The sequence below is a fragment of the Podarcis raffonei genome, chromosome 10 (assembly GCF_027172205.1).
Source record: "Podarcis raffonei isolate rPodRaf1 chromosome 10, rPodRaf1.pri, whole genome shotgun sequence".
NCBI classification, from domain to species: Eukaryota; Metazoa; Chordata; class Lepidosauria; order Squamata; family Lacertidae; genus Podarcis; species Podarcis raffonei.
The window spans coordinates 71955864-71968415 of record NC_070611.1 but is presented as its reverse complement, the minus strand read 5'-3'; the positions used below and the strand labels follow the sequence as shown (position 1 = coordinate 71968415).

General features: G+C 46.0%; 1 long non-coding RNA gene across 1 annotated transcript; it reads right to left on the bottom strand.

Moving 5' to 3' along the window:
• Window positions 1–4328: 4328 nt before the first annotated feature.
• LOC128422262 (uncharacterized) lies at window positions 4329–7890 on the bottom strand. The gene is made up of 2 exons (XR_008332458.1): window positions 7373–7890; window positions 4329–5441 (listed from the first exon to the last, which is right to left on the bottom strand). It is a non-coding gene; the product is annotated as an uncharacterized LOC128422262 (long non-coding RNA).
• Between the last annotated feature and the right edge of the window lie 4662 nt (window positions 7891–12552).

The window sequence follows — 12552 nt, the reverse complement described above, 5'->3', positions numbered from 1 at the left end:
GAAGATTGGAAGAAATTGAAAGATTATTTAGCTAAATATTGTAATATAAGATAATTAGAAGTCACTTGAAAGTACCAGATAGGCTTAGGATTAGAATGAGTTGCAAAACATTATGGATTTAGACTATTAAGAAAAGAGAAGATGATAGTAAATTGAAGGAGTTAATTTTATTAGAAAGATGATTTTGGAGAACTGTTACAAGGTGATACAATGAAATTCAGTTGGGGGGGTTTGAGGAAGTCAGATAACAATGAAAGCTAGATTGGGTCTTAGAAGTAATAAGAGTTTATATATTTGGTTTGGGTTGGTTTTTTCATTTTTTTTAAGTATTGTTGTGTTTTCTTTTGTGTGTTTTATTTGTTATATTTGTTATAAATGTGGAAAATCAATAAAAAAGTTTTTGGGGAAAATAGGAATCTTTTGCTCAATGTGGGGCTCAAACAATGTCGTGTCCGACTCTTTGTGACCCCCATGGACCAGAGCAAGCCAGGCCCTCCTGTCTTCCACGGGAAGAAATGGAGGCACTTTCTTGGGCTCCATGATCATGGTGACAGCAGTCACGAAATTAAAAAACGCCTGCTTCTTGGGAGAAGAGCAATGGCAAACCTAGACAGCATCTTAAAAAGCAGAGACATCACCTTGCTGACGAGGGTCTGTATAGTTAAAACCACTGAGCCTAGGGCTTGCCGATCAGAAGGTCGGAGGTTCAGTTCCCTGCGACGGGGTGAGCTCCCGTTGCTTGGTCCCTGCTCCTGCCCACCTAGCAGTTCGAAAGCACCTCAAAGTGCAAGTAGATAAATAGGTACCGCTCCAGCGGGAAGGTAAACAGCGTTTCCATGCGCTGCTCTGGTTCGCCAGAAGCGGCTTAGTCATGTTGGCCACATGACCTGGAAGCTGTACGCTGGCTCCCTCGGCCAATAAAGCGAGATGAGTGCCACAACCCCAGAGTCGGTCACGGCTGGACCTAACGGTCAGGGGTCCCTTTACCTTTAATGCAATAAGCTAGTTCCTGCCCAGGTCCGTACACCTGTCTATCCTCTGACAGAGGCATCTTCAGAGTTCAAGGTCACATTCCAGCCAGGGAAAAGCACTTAAAAGGGGGGGGGACAGGGCCAGTAAGAGAGATTGGCTTGGGGAGCATTCCAAGGGCCAGACGCAGAGTCCTGAAGGGCCGCATCCGGTGCCCAGGCCTGAGGTTCCTGTCCAACGCGTTAGTTCCCTGTACAGCTGAAACCTGAGGTCAGATTTCGCTCATTTTGGGCAAATATGATGAGTTTTAGGCTGCAGTCCTGAACCCACTTACCTGGGAGCAAGACCCACTGAACTTCGGCACTGTTAATTGATTTAAAAAGGTACTCCAGTTAATTGAACGATATACTTTTTCTTTTGAAGCAAAATATTCACAATGCTAGTGTTTACAAGCACCGGCTGGTATTTCCCTCTGCAGAGGCTTAGAAAAGAAAGAGGATAACTGGGAGGTGTAGCAAAGTTAGCATCTATTGGAAGCAAGCAGTTTGTGAAATATCTAGGGACAGAACCCCAAAGACCTGTCCTCCCTTCCTGTCACAAACTGGAAAGGATATGAAGGAATGGACTAAGATCCAGTGTTCTTGGCAGGGACGCATCCTGGCAGTAAAAATGGTTGCTTTTGCTGATTTTCTCAATTTGTTTCAAATGCTCCCAGTATGTGGCTAGCCTGGAAGGAGCTAACATGAACACCTGGCCAAAGGTGTAAAGGTGGAATGGGAATGTAAGTAAAATAGATGGCATGTCAAATAAAAGAGAGGGAGAATGAGTGCATGCCAAGCGATCAGTTTCTGAGTGAGATTTTAGAAATCTCTTTGTGTGTGGTTAACAGTGTAGGATCTCATTTGGCGGGATGAATGGCCCCCATCTTTTTAAAGAAGATTTTCAGTGCTTGGCAGAGCAGATCCAAAAGCCAAAACTCAGAAGCGAGGCCCCTTAACTCCATGAAAACTGCCCCTCTCATTTTGGGCCCTCTGTAGTTCCTGACCGGATAGCGCCCGGGGTCTTGTTCAGTCCTGTTTCCGCAAGAGACACCTGTCAAAATCGAAACCCGGGTCATGCATAATTTAACCTGTCAGCTCCCATCAGCCGTGCAAGTAGGAGAAATGCCCAGGCCAGCGGAAGGCCCAGCATCCAAAACACCTGCAAGGCGGAAGGGGGGTGTGTGTGTGGCGCATTTTCCATCGAGAACGAGGCAGGAATCCGTAATTTGCCTTACGACAAGTTATGTCAGGAGCAGGGAGGTATGAAGAAACAGGAGGTGAAAAAGCAAACGTGTTTTGCTCAGCCTCAGGTACTAGGAAATCACTTTGGTCTCAGGAAGATCTGCTCTTCCAGCGCCACGAGGGCAGATTTCCAAATCAATGGAGTTCTGGGGCACAGGCCTCTTGGAAGCCCTCTTCACCAATGTGCGAATGCTACCCTTTAAGGGAGAGAGGCTGCTGCAGCTCAGGGACAGAACACCTGCTTTGCATGCAGAAGGACTCTGGTCCAATCCCCAGAATCTGCAGGGAGGGCTAGAAAAATGCCCTGTCTGAAAATGCTGCTGCCATTCAGTCCAGACAATACTGATCTAGATGGACCAATTGGTCTGGTAAAGCCAGTATACCCGAAGGAGCGTCTCCACCCCCATCGTTCTGCCCGGACACTGAGGTCCAGCTCCAAGGGCCTTCTGGTGGTTCCCTCTGCAAGAAGCCACGTTACAGGGAACCAGGCAGAGGGCCTTCTCGGTGGTGGCGCCCGCCCTGTGGAATGCCCTCCCAGTGTAGGGCCATAGCAACCCCCCCCCCAAGGCCTTTCTGAGAAAGGAGAAGTCCGTCAGGAGAACAAGGCTGGCATTGATGGAACAGGCTCAAATGTTTATTATTGAAGGTTGTAAAGAGATAAGCAAACTGAGGAATGCACGTGGCCGTGGTGATGTGGGAGATGGCAGGGAGGAGGGAGATTGCAGGAAGGAGGGAGGCCAAGACCTTACATGGTAATAGGAACTTAGAATAACTTTCGATTTCCCAGAAATCAGGTGGTTTACAAGAAATCAGGTGGTTTACAAGAAATCAGGTGGTATTGTATTCTGCAAATGTATAAAAAGCTGGCTCGCTCAGAATTCGGGGGCAGGCATCGGGCAAACGCGTGTCTGTACCATTTTTTGTCATGACAAAATAAAGGGATTTTTCCTGCTGTCATTTTGACTCTTTCAAGCGTCTCTATTGCTCCAGGGATCTCATCAGATAAGGAGGTCATAAATCATGTCCTTCACCACCAGATATCAAAGAGATAAACAACCACCTGACATTTAGAAGACATCTGAAGGTCCTGAAAGACCTACATTGGCTCCCAGTACGTTTCCAAGCACAATTCAAAGTGTTGGTGCTGACCTTGAAAGCCCTAAATGGCCTTGGACCACTATACCTGAAGGAGCGTCTCCACCCCCATCGTTCTGCCCCGACGCTGAGGTCCAGCACCGAGGGCCTTCTGGCGGTTCCATCACTATGAGAAGCAAAGATACAGGGAACCAGGCAGAGGGCCTTCTCGGTAGTGGCACCCTCCCTGTGGAACGCCCTCCCACCAGATGTCAAAGAGAACAACAACTACCAGACTTTTAGAAGACATCTGAAGGCAGCCCTCTTTAGGGAAGTTTTTAATGTGTGACATTTTAATGTATTTTTAATCTTTGTTGGAAGCCGCCCAGAGTGGCTGGGGAGACCCAACCAGATGGACAGGGTACAAATTAATTAATTAATATTAATCTTCTATATCTCAGCGAATGAGCACCTGCCTCTCATGCAGAAGGGCTCAGCTCCTATCCCTGGCATGTTCAGTTAGAGTGGGGTTAAGGCCCCTGTCTTGAAACTGGAGAGCTGCCAGTGTGGACAATCCTGGGCTAGATCCACTAATGGTCTGACTCAGTATAATGGTGTTCCTCAAAGCTGCTGCGACAATGTCTGTTTTTAAGTTGCATTTCCGCTTGGCAAAGTCCTTTACTGCCCCTCCCACCTGCACTTTGTGCTTACAACAGTTTCGTTATTCCCATTATACAGATGGGCCACTGAGGCCAAGACAGAGCGAATGTGGTGAATGGGGGCAGGGGCAGGCGAATCTGGTCTCCTTAACCTTAACAGTGATTGAAACTGTGCAAGAGCCCTTTGCATTTTGAGGAGGAGGCTGCTCCCAAGCATATCCCCAGTGCAATTGTGGAAAAAATCTGGCCATGCGGAAAGCCTTCTGGACTTTCAAAGCAGTTTAGTCCTTTTTCCCCCAAGACCCATTAGATAGGTGTCTTCCTGCCCCTCTGCAAAATAGGATCCCAGAGAAAAGAAGGAACTTTTATTGCAAAGCATCAGCGACATGTAATTTCAAAGGTTATATTTCAAAGGTTATGCAGAATTTGGAGGGTGGTTCTTTGTTTGCAAGGAACCAGTTTTCTGCCTTGAGACAGGACAAGGGGCACTTGCGAGAGGAAATGTACATTAGGAACGGAACTGTGCCGGAGACCGTGTGAAAGCTAGTCCCAGACACAGAGGACAGCAGCATTCATCTTTTTTTTTTAAAAAAAGTCCATTTCGAGCCTCCATGAATTAAAAGTCTGCAGCACCTCTGTTGCTGGAAATTGCAAGTGCGGAGAATGTTCTTGTGCTCAGATCTTGCTTCCAGGCTTCTCTTTTGGCCACCGTGAGAACGGGATGCTGCACTTTGGCCTAATCCTGCAATCTCTTCTTACAAAAGACTCCAAATCTTTGGAGCCTGGTACCCCTCCACGCCCTCCATAAACACACTCCTTGCAGCCAACGTTTACACACAATAAATTCACAATTCAAGATGGTAGCCTCCACCTTCAATGAGGACAAACTTGAATTCTATTTTATTTTTTAAAAACTTCTATCCCTCATTAGAAGAAACAATCATCTTGGCACAAGAAGATTACAGGGGCCCCGTGCAACCGCCCCTGAACCCAAGCCAAGAGTGGGGCTGGGGAAGCCCCCTGTTCCGAAGGACTACTTGCTCTGTGACCCTGAGCGGGCAGAGAATTTGGAATTTCACTTCTGTCTGCGCCTGCTCTCGACCACTGGCAGAGGGAGCTGTTTGCTAGCGGGTCCATTCTCCCTGACCGCAGGACGGGTGACTGAGGCTCGACCCTCAGGCTGTAGTTGGCAAGTCTAGAACCACCGGATCATGATATCTCACCAGTGTGAGTTCTACCATTGCCAAACACAGCAAGAGAGAGAGGATACGGCTGGAATAAGGAGACATGGGAGGGCCGCATCCTGACCGACGCCATCGCCTGCAAAGGAGGAAGAAAGTTGGGGCGGCATTCCTGGATGGTGTCCGTGCAGCAACCCCGATGGCTCTTTATACCTTTGCATCCAGGTTAACGTTTGGGTCGATCCTTTCGCGGCAGGCCAGAGATGCTTTTATGCCTGAAACAGAGAGAAAAATGTGCAGGATGCCGTTGATGATGATGATAATTTATTATTTATACCCCGCCCATCTTGCTGGGTTTCCTCAGCCACTCTGGGTGGCTTCCAACAAAAGATTAAAAATACTGTATTTTTCGCTCTATAAGATGCACCCGACCATAAGACGAACCTAGTTTTTGGAGGAGGAAAACAAGAAAAAAAAATATTCTGAATCTCAGAAGCCAGAACAGCAAGAGGGATCGCTGCGCAGTGAAAGCAGCGATCCCTCTTGCTGTTCTGGCTTCTGGGATAGCTGCGCAGGCTGGATTCGCGCCATAAGACGCACACACATTTCCCCTTACTCTTTAGGAGTGGAAAAGTGTGTCTTATGGAGCGAAAAATATGGTACCTTAAAGCAGTGCCCCCAAATAACCACCCAGACTTGTTTCAATTAATTCCTGCAGGAGGATTTCTGGTTCTTAAGTTACAATTTGAGAAAACCAGTCATAGTCATCTATACGGGAAACAGTTTATAAGAAGTAAATAAGGAAGCCGTGTACAGAATAAAGGAAGTCCTTTATTTCGTTTTTCTTTGTTGTAAGTGTATTGTTGTAAAGTTTTAGATGTTATGGTGGTGGCTTTATTTGTCTCAGTTGTTGCTGTAGTAGATTTGTGTTGTGAAGAACTTCAATAAAATTCAAATTAATCCAAAAACACATCAAAACATCCATCATTAATAACTTCCCCAAGTCTTAAAACTTAAAAACTTCCCCTAAGTCGAGTCCAGCGTGCAAGAGACGTGTCCCCCAAAGTGGATGGCCGCAGCCATCAGGCCCACAGACATTCACCTTATGGGTCTGGGGAGAAACCGGGCGGATTTGGTCCTAGGGAGTCTAGCGGCTGATCTCTGCCCTGGCCCAATCTGGGCCGAATGCATCATAGGCAGAAAGTGCTTTTGTGCTTTATCTCCTGTTTTAATGCCCCAGTTTTTATTTAAGATAACTAGGGAGCTCTGCTCAGAGGCGTAGGAAGGTCAGGTGGTACCCAGTGTGGAAAATTTCTTTCTTTCTCTTTTTTTGGTTAGAGCGTTTATTAATTTTCCAATAAAAAACATCCAATTAACATATCAAATCATAATCCAATAAAAATTAAAAAAAATCCAATTGTCTTCCGAATTGTAATTTTGATTTTACGGCTTCCTACAGTCTGGACCTCAAAGCATTTCCAAATCTCAGTCCTGCCTCTCATCGATATTTCCATATTTCCGTATCTCAATTTTATCTCTCCAAGGTGTGGAAAATTTCTTGTCACCCCCCACACATTGATTATTATTTTTTTGCCTGCAAAAATAGTTTTACGTTATTTCGTCTTTTCTTACAATGTGGATTATGGGCCTCTGATAACAAGGAGGTGACTGTGGACAGATACTGAAATCTACAGGATGGATTGTGTTTTGGCTCCACTGATTTGAAATTTCAGCGTTCACGGCAGATGAAAACAGCCAAATAAACAGTTATTTTCGTGGAGGAGGGTCAAGATATTAACTGATATGCATGAAATTTCAGGTATGGCTATATAATCCCGAGTGTAGTAGGGTAAGACCTTTGGAACAGGCATTTTTTTAAAAAAAGTTTTTAATGAACCGCCCTAGTAGGGCAGTAATTGTTCATTTTTTACACCCCCCGTCCCCCTTCCTACGCCCCTGGCTCTGCTTCAGTTTCCATTTTGCAGTAGGTAACAGCGATGAGTTTTTGAAGCAGGGCCTTTTTGGTGGTAGTGGCACGACTCCAGCCGCCCCAAAGAGGCCCGCCAGACACCTCCATTTTGTCCTGGGCACCAAAGCAAGACAGCTCTGTTCTCGCAAAGCTTTTTAAATGCTGCTATTTATGGTGGAGTGTGTCCCTGTGTGTATTTTCCTGTACATTTTAGGTTATCGTATTATATTAACTTACCTCTTGTACATTAAGCCGGGCTCCTTTCAAAAATAATAATAATAATCATGCATTTTGGATTGTATTTTTTTTCCCTGTTCCAGGATTAGCCATCTTGAGAGACCTTACAGGGCCAGCAGGCTGGTTATAAAGTTTTGAAATTAAAAGAAAAAGAAAACAATAGAGATGCGACTCCAGCCTTGGACAGCTAAGGGGTGTTTTTATAACAACCTCCTTTTCCCAATTCAAACAGTATTTATTTATTTATTATTCCATTAAATTTACATCCCGCTAGTGGACTGTAAAAGAAAAAAAAAAGCAGTTTACAAATAGACAAAGCAAAAACACCGAGGAAAAAAATCACAACCATACTTTTAAAAACATGCAGAAGTTAAAATACTAAAGCAGATTAAAATGACCTTGACCTTCTAAGCATCTGGGTAGGCCTGTCTAAGCAAGAATGGTTTTAGCAGACGCCAAAAAGAGTACATTGAAGGCACGTGCCTGTTATCATGAGGCAGGTAGTTCCACAGGCTGCTGCTGCTGCTGCAACAACACTAAAAGACCAAGTACTTACAAACGTGAAATGGACATTTTTGGGGCACCTGCAATTGTGCCAATTGAAGTGGTCAAGTTGGTTTCTATTTTTTTAAAAAAATGTTTATCTGGTTTCAAAAAACTGCTGCAGCCTGCCCTTAGGACCTTAAATGGTTGAAGGCCGGGTGAGAAATCCTATAATAAGCCAGATCAATGGCATTAAATAATTAAAACCCCAGCTATCTCTTTTTAAGGAGTTAAAACCCCGCCATTCTCGTTCCTCGTCTCCAGTCAGAGGCGGCCATTTCCCAGTCTCCATCCACCTCCGTCAAGATGGCTTCTTTTCAAAATGGCCGTCCTCACGCTCTTCGCCCGACAGCCCAGAAGGGACTGAAGGGGAACCTTGCCGCCCTTTTAGTTTTCACGCCGTGGAGGGGATAAAACGGCAGAGCTTATTACTCCTCTTCAACAAGCAAACGAAAACCACGAGTTGCATTTAGGCGGTTTTTCATCCTGAGGGACTGAAAACAAAATGGCCTCCGTCTCCTCAGCTTCCCACTCAGTTCTTTCCTATAGAGCCGCCGGCTCCTTTCCAGGAAAACTCGGCTCCTCATGTCGACCCTCCTTGAACAGCCGACAGTCTTATTTTCTTGTTTTCCCTCGTTATCCAGCATAAGGGATGGCCTATGACACGACTTTCGGCAGCCATATTGAACCTGACAGAGAAGGAGGCCATTTGAACTGCGGCATTCAATAAACTTGGCCTGCAACCGTAGCGGCAGGCAGAAATAACTTCGTAGCCATTTCCCGGCGTTCCTCCATGTTTTCCTCAAGTAGCCTCTCCTAATAAATCTCACGGCAGCTTAAAAGTCTAAATAATCGGTTTAAATTTACTCAGAATTTTACATATGGTTCTTCGTTGCTGCAACAAACATGGCTACCTCTTGGTAACCTCCCAATAATGCCCTGATCCAGCATGAGAAATCTGCTTTTTGCAATAAGGCAAATGGAGAATATTCACTCGCATATTCTCATTCTCAGTGTTATGGAACCGGTTTTCAACATGGATGGGGAAAGAGAATTCACATCTGCACCCAGGAAGCCAAATTGTTCCGTGTAATTTCTGTGGCGGCTACAGTGCCGAGGGCGGGCATTTTCTTAAAAACCAGATTTATTTTGTGCGTGTGTTTTTAATACCCCCACTTTACATGCTAATTTCCCAAAGTGCCTTGCATTATAAAACAATGCTCTTCCAAATTATTCATCGTCGTCAATGGATGTGGCATCAGCGTTCAAAAGCACTGCAGAAATGCAGTTCCCTGCCCCGAGGCGCTTACAAACCAAGATGCCTGTGTGGAAAGGAGTAATAATAATAAATAATAGTAATAATTTATTATTTATACCCCGCCCATCTGGCTGGGCTTCCCCAGCCACTCTGGGCGGCTTCCAAAAAAATATTAAAATACTGCAATACATCAAACATTAAAAGCTTCGTGGAATCTGAGAATTGTAGAGTTGGAAGGGACCCGGTGGATCATCTAGTCCAACCCTCTGCAATGCAAGAATCTTTTGCCCGTCATGGGATTCGAACCTGCAACCCTGAGATTTAAGAGGGTTCATGCTCTACCAGCGGAGCCATCCCAATGGAGAGAAAAGAAAGAGCTGTGAGTCATCAAAAGTGGATGCAAACTTAACCTGATGCCCTCCTGATGTGCAGCCATCGTGGGAAAGAGCAAAATAGCTGAACTGGTTCCTTGCTGATGGCGTCAGAGAGCCCATTAGGCTTTTGCTTCTCAGGTTTGCGGTTTTGCAACCCGGTTGTCAGAAGAAGAGGAAGAAATGGAGAGGGCAGCAGCTGAGCTAGTGCAGAAAAAAATTGACAGGAAGATCTATCTGTGCGGGTGTCCGGGAATCGATCCACTTTCCCCGACATCGAGATGATGAGCAGCAAAGTCGGGGCGAGGTGGGCGTTTGGGAACGCAAGAGGCTGTGGAGTGCATGGTGAGGAGGAAAACGACCAGGGAATCATGAAATAAAATAAATCTCCTTGAGAGCAGCGGCTTAAAGAAGAAAATGGGTCTCTCCCAAAGGGCGGGGCGGGAAAAGGATACAGGGAATGGACCTTTAAAGCATCTAAAGTAGGGCATCGGATTGAGTTTATCTCCCACCATTTTTTCCTCCAAGGAGCTCCAGGTGATATAGTTCTCCACCTCTCCATTTAACCCCACCCCACCCCACAACTACCTATTTTATATTTTATATTTTATATTTTATATATTATTTTATATTTTATATTTTATATTCCTGTGAGGTAGGGTTGGGCTGAGAGGCAATGGGCGGCCCAAGGTCACCCTGTGAGCTGCAGGGCTAACTGGAAATTTGAACCCTGGCCTCTCCCTGGTCCCTATTGCAATACTCTAACCACTATACCACTCTTGATTCCATGATAGGAGGAACAGAGGAAGGAGGGTGTAATTGGGACGGACCCTTTAGCCCAAGAACAGCCTTTGGTGTGAAATGGGCATCAAGTTTACATAATGCACAGGCAGCTCATCATTCAAATTGTGCTCGCCTGTGTAATTCATGGTGAACCAGAAACGGCCTTTGTTCTGCTCAGTTCTGGCATGATGTGCACCACAGGGCTGTGCACCAAGCACAGGCCCCCAGAAGTCTCTATCTGGCCCCCAAATTCTTCCTGTGCCACACCTCTCACCAGCACTAGCTGGGATGTGTCTCTGGATGGAGCGAGTTGTGTGACTGTGCGTAGAAACTAGCTCAGCATACAAAAGCAAACTTTTACATGTGATACTTTCTCTGCTTTCGCCTCTCCCCTTGCTCACTACGGGCATGTGATCACGAGTGTCGAAGCAATGATTCTTCAACGTCAACTTTGTTGGACTGGTCATGTTGCGCGGATGCTTGATTATCATCTTCCAAAGCAACTACTTTATTCTGAACTTAAAAATGGAAAGCATTATGCTAAAAAGGTAAAGGGACCCCTGACCATTAGGTCCAGTCATGACCGACTCTGGGGTTGCGGCGCTCATCTCGCTTTACTGGCCGAGGGAGCCAATGTACAGCTTCTGGGTCATGTGGCCAGCATGACTAAGCCGCTTCTGGCGAACCAGAGCAGCGCACGGAAACGCCGTTCACCTTCCCGCCGGAGCGGTACCTATTTATCTACTTGCACTTTGATGTGCTTTCGAACTGCTAGGTTGGCAGGAGCAGGGACAGAGCAACGGGAGCGCACCCCGTCGTGGGGATTTGAACCGCCGACCTTCTGATCGGCAAGTCCTAGGCTCTGTGGTTTAACCCACAGTGCCACCTGCGTCCCTGGTCGTCAACAAAAGAGGTTCAAAGACTCTCTCAAGGCAAATCTTTAAAAATGTAGTATAAACACCAACAATTGGGAAACACTGGCCTGTGAGCACTCCAATTGGAGAACAGCCTTTACCAAAGGTGTTGTGGGCTTTGAAGACACTCAAACTCAGGACACAAGGGAGAAACATACTAAGAGAAAGGCACGCTTGGCAAATCCACACCGTGATCAACTCCCCCTGGAAACCAATGTCCCCACTGTGGAAGGATGTGTGGATCCAGAATTGGCCTCCACAGTCACTTACGGACTCATTGTTAAAACCGTGTTTATGGAAGACAATCTTACTCAGCTATGAGTGATTGCCAAAGAAGAAGAAATGGCCCCTGGAAGGTTGCACAGAAAGGCATGTGGCTCTCAAACTGGAAAAGGTTGCCCCCATGTTGAACTGGATGGACCAATGGTCTGACACAAGGGGCTCATCTTCTTCTCCTGTGCCTGGAAAGCAGGAGTCTGAGTGGTTTGCCACTTTTCCCGTGCTTTCTAAGCGCAGATCCGAGTGGTTTTCTGCTTGCCCTACCACTTTCTTCTGGAAAACCCACTCTTTAGGGCTGAATCGGAGAAAACATCAACCGTGCAGTTTGTGGCAGAAGATGAAATGCAGGCGAATGGAAACAGGGCTGCGTGCAGAAAATAATGATGGCTCCTTACATCCCTAGTAGCAGCCACCCCCTTGTCATGAAGCCCCACCATCCCTTGTCATGAAGCCCCACCATACAAATTAGAGCAGCCTTTCTCAACTTTTGGGTCCCCAGATGTTGTTGAACTACAACTCCCATCACCCCTAGCTATCAAGGCCAGAGCTCAGGGATGATGGGAGTTGTAGTCCAACAACATCTGGGGACGCACAGGTTGAGAACCGCTGAATTAGAGGGAAATGTTACTGTTTTATGCTATACATGCTCTCTCTCCCAGCACCCAAAAACAGCTTTTTTCAAATCTCAATGGCTATTCACAAAGATCAAGTCTTACACTAAATACCTTAGCAATGCCTGCAGGCAATTTGTTGACCGAGGACAACTGAGTAAATGGGAAGGCCTAATAAACCAGGGAGAGCCGTATTATTGCACCATGATATGCAAGCAAAGTAACCTCATCTGTAACCAAATGTTATGAGCAAGCCAGGAAGACGGTATGTTGGCCTGGTATTGAGAGTGACATAAAAAACAAACCTTTGACCTGACCAGAAGAAACAGATCAAGACAATGCAAGAAACCTTTAATCATGACATCAGCCTTCACCAGTTTGGTGCCCTCCAGATATTTCGGACTACAACTCCCATCAGCCC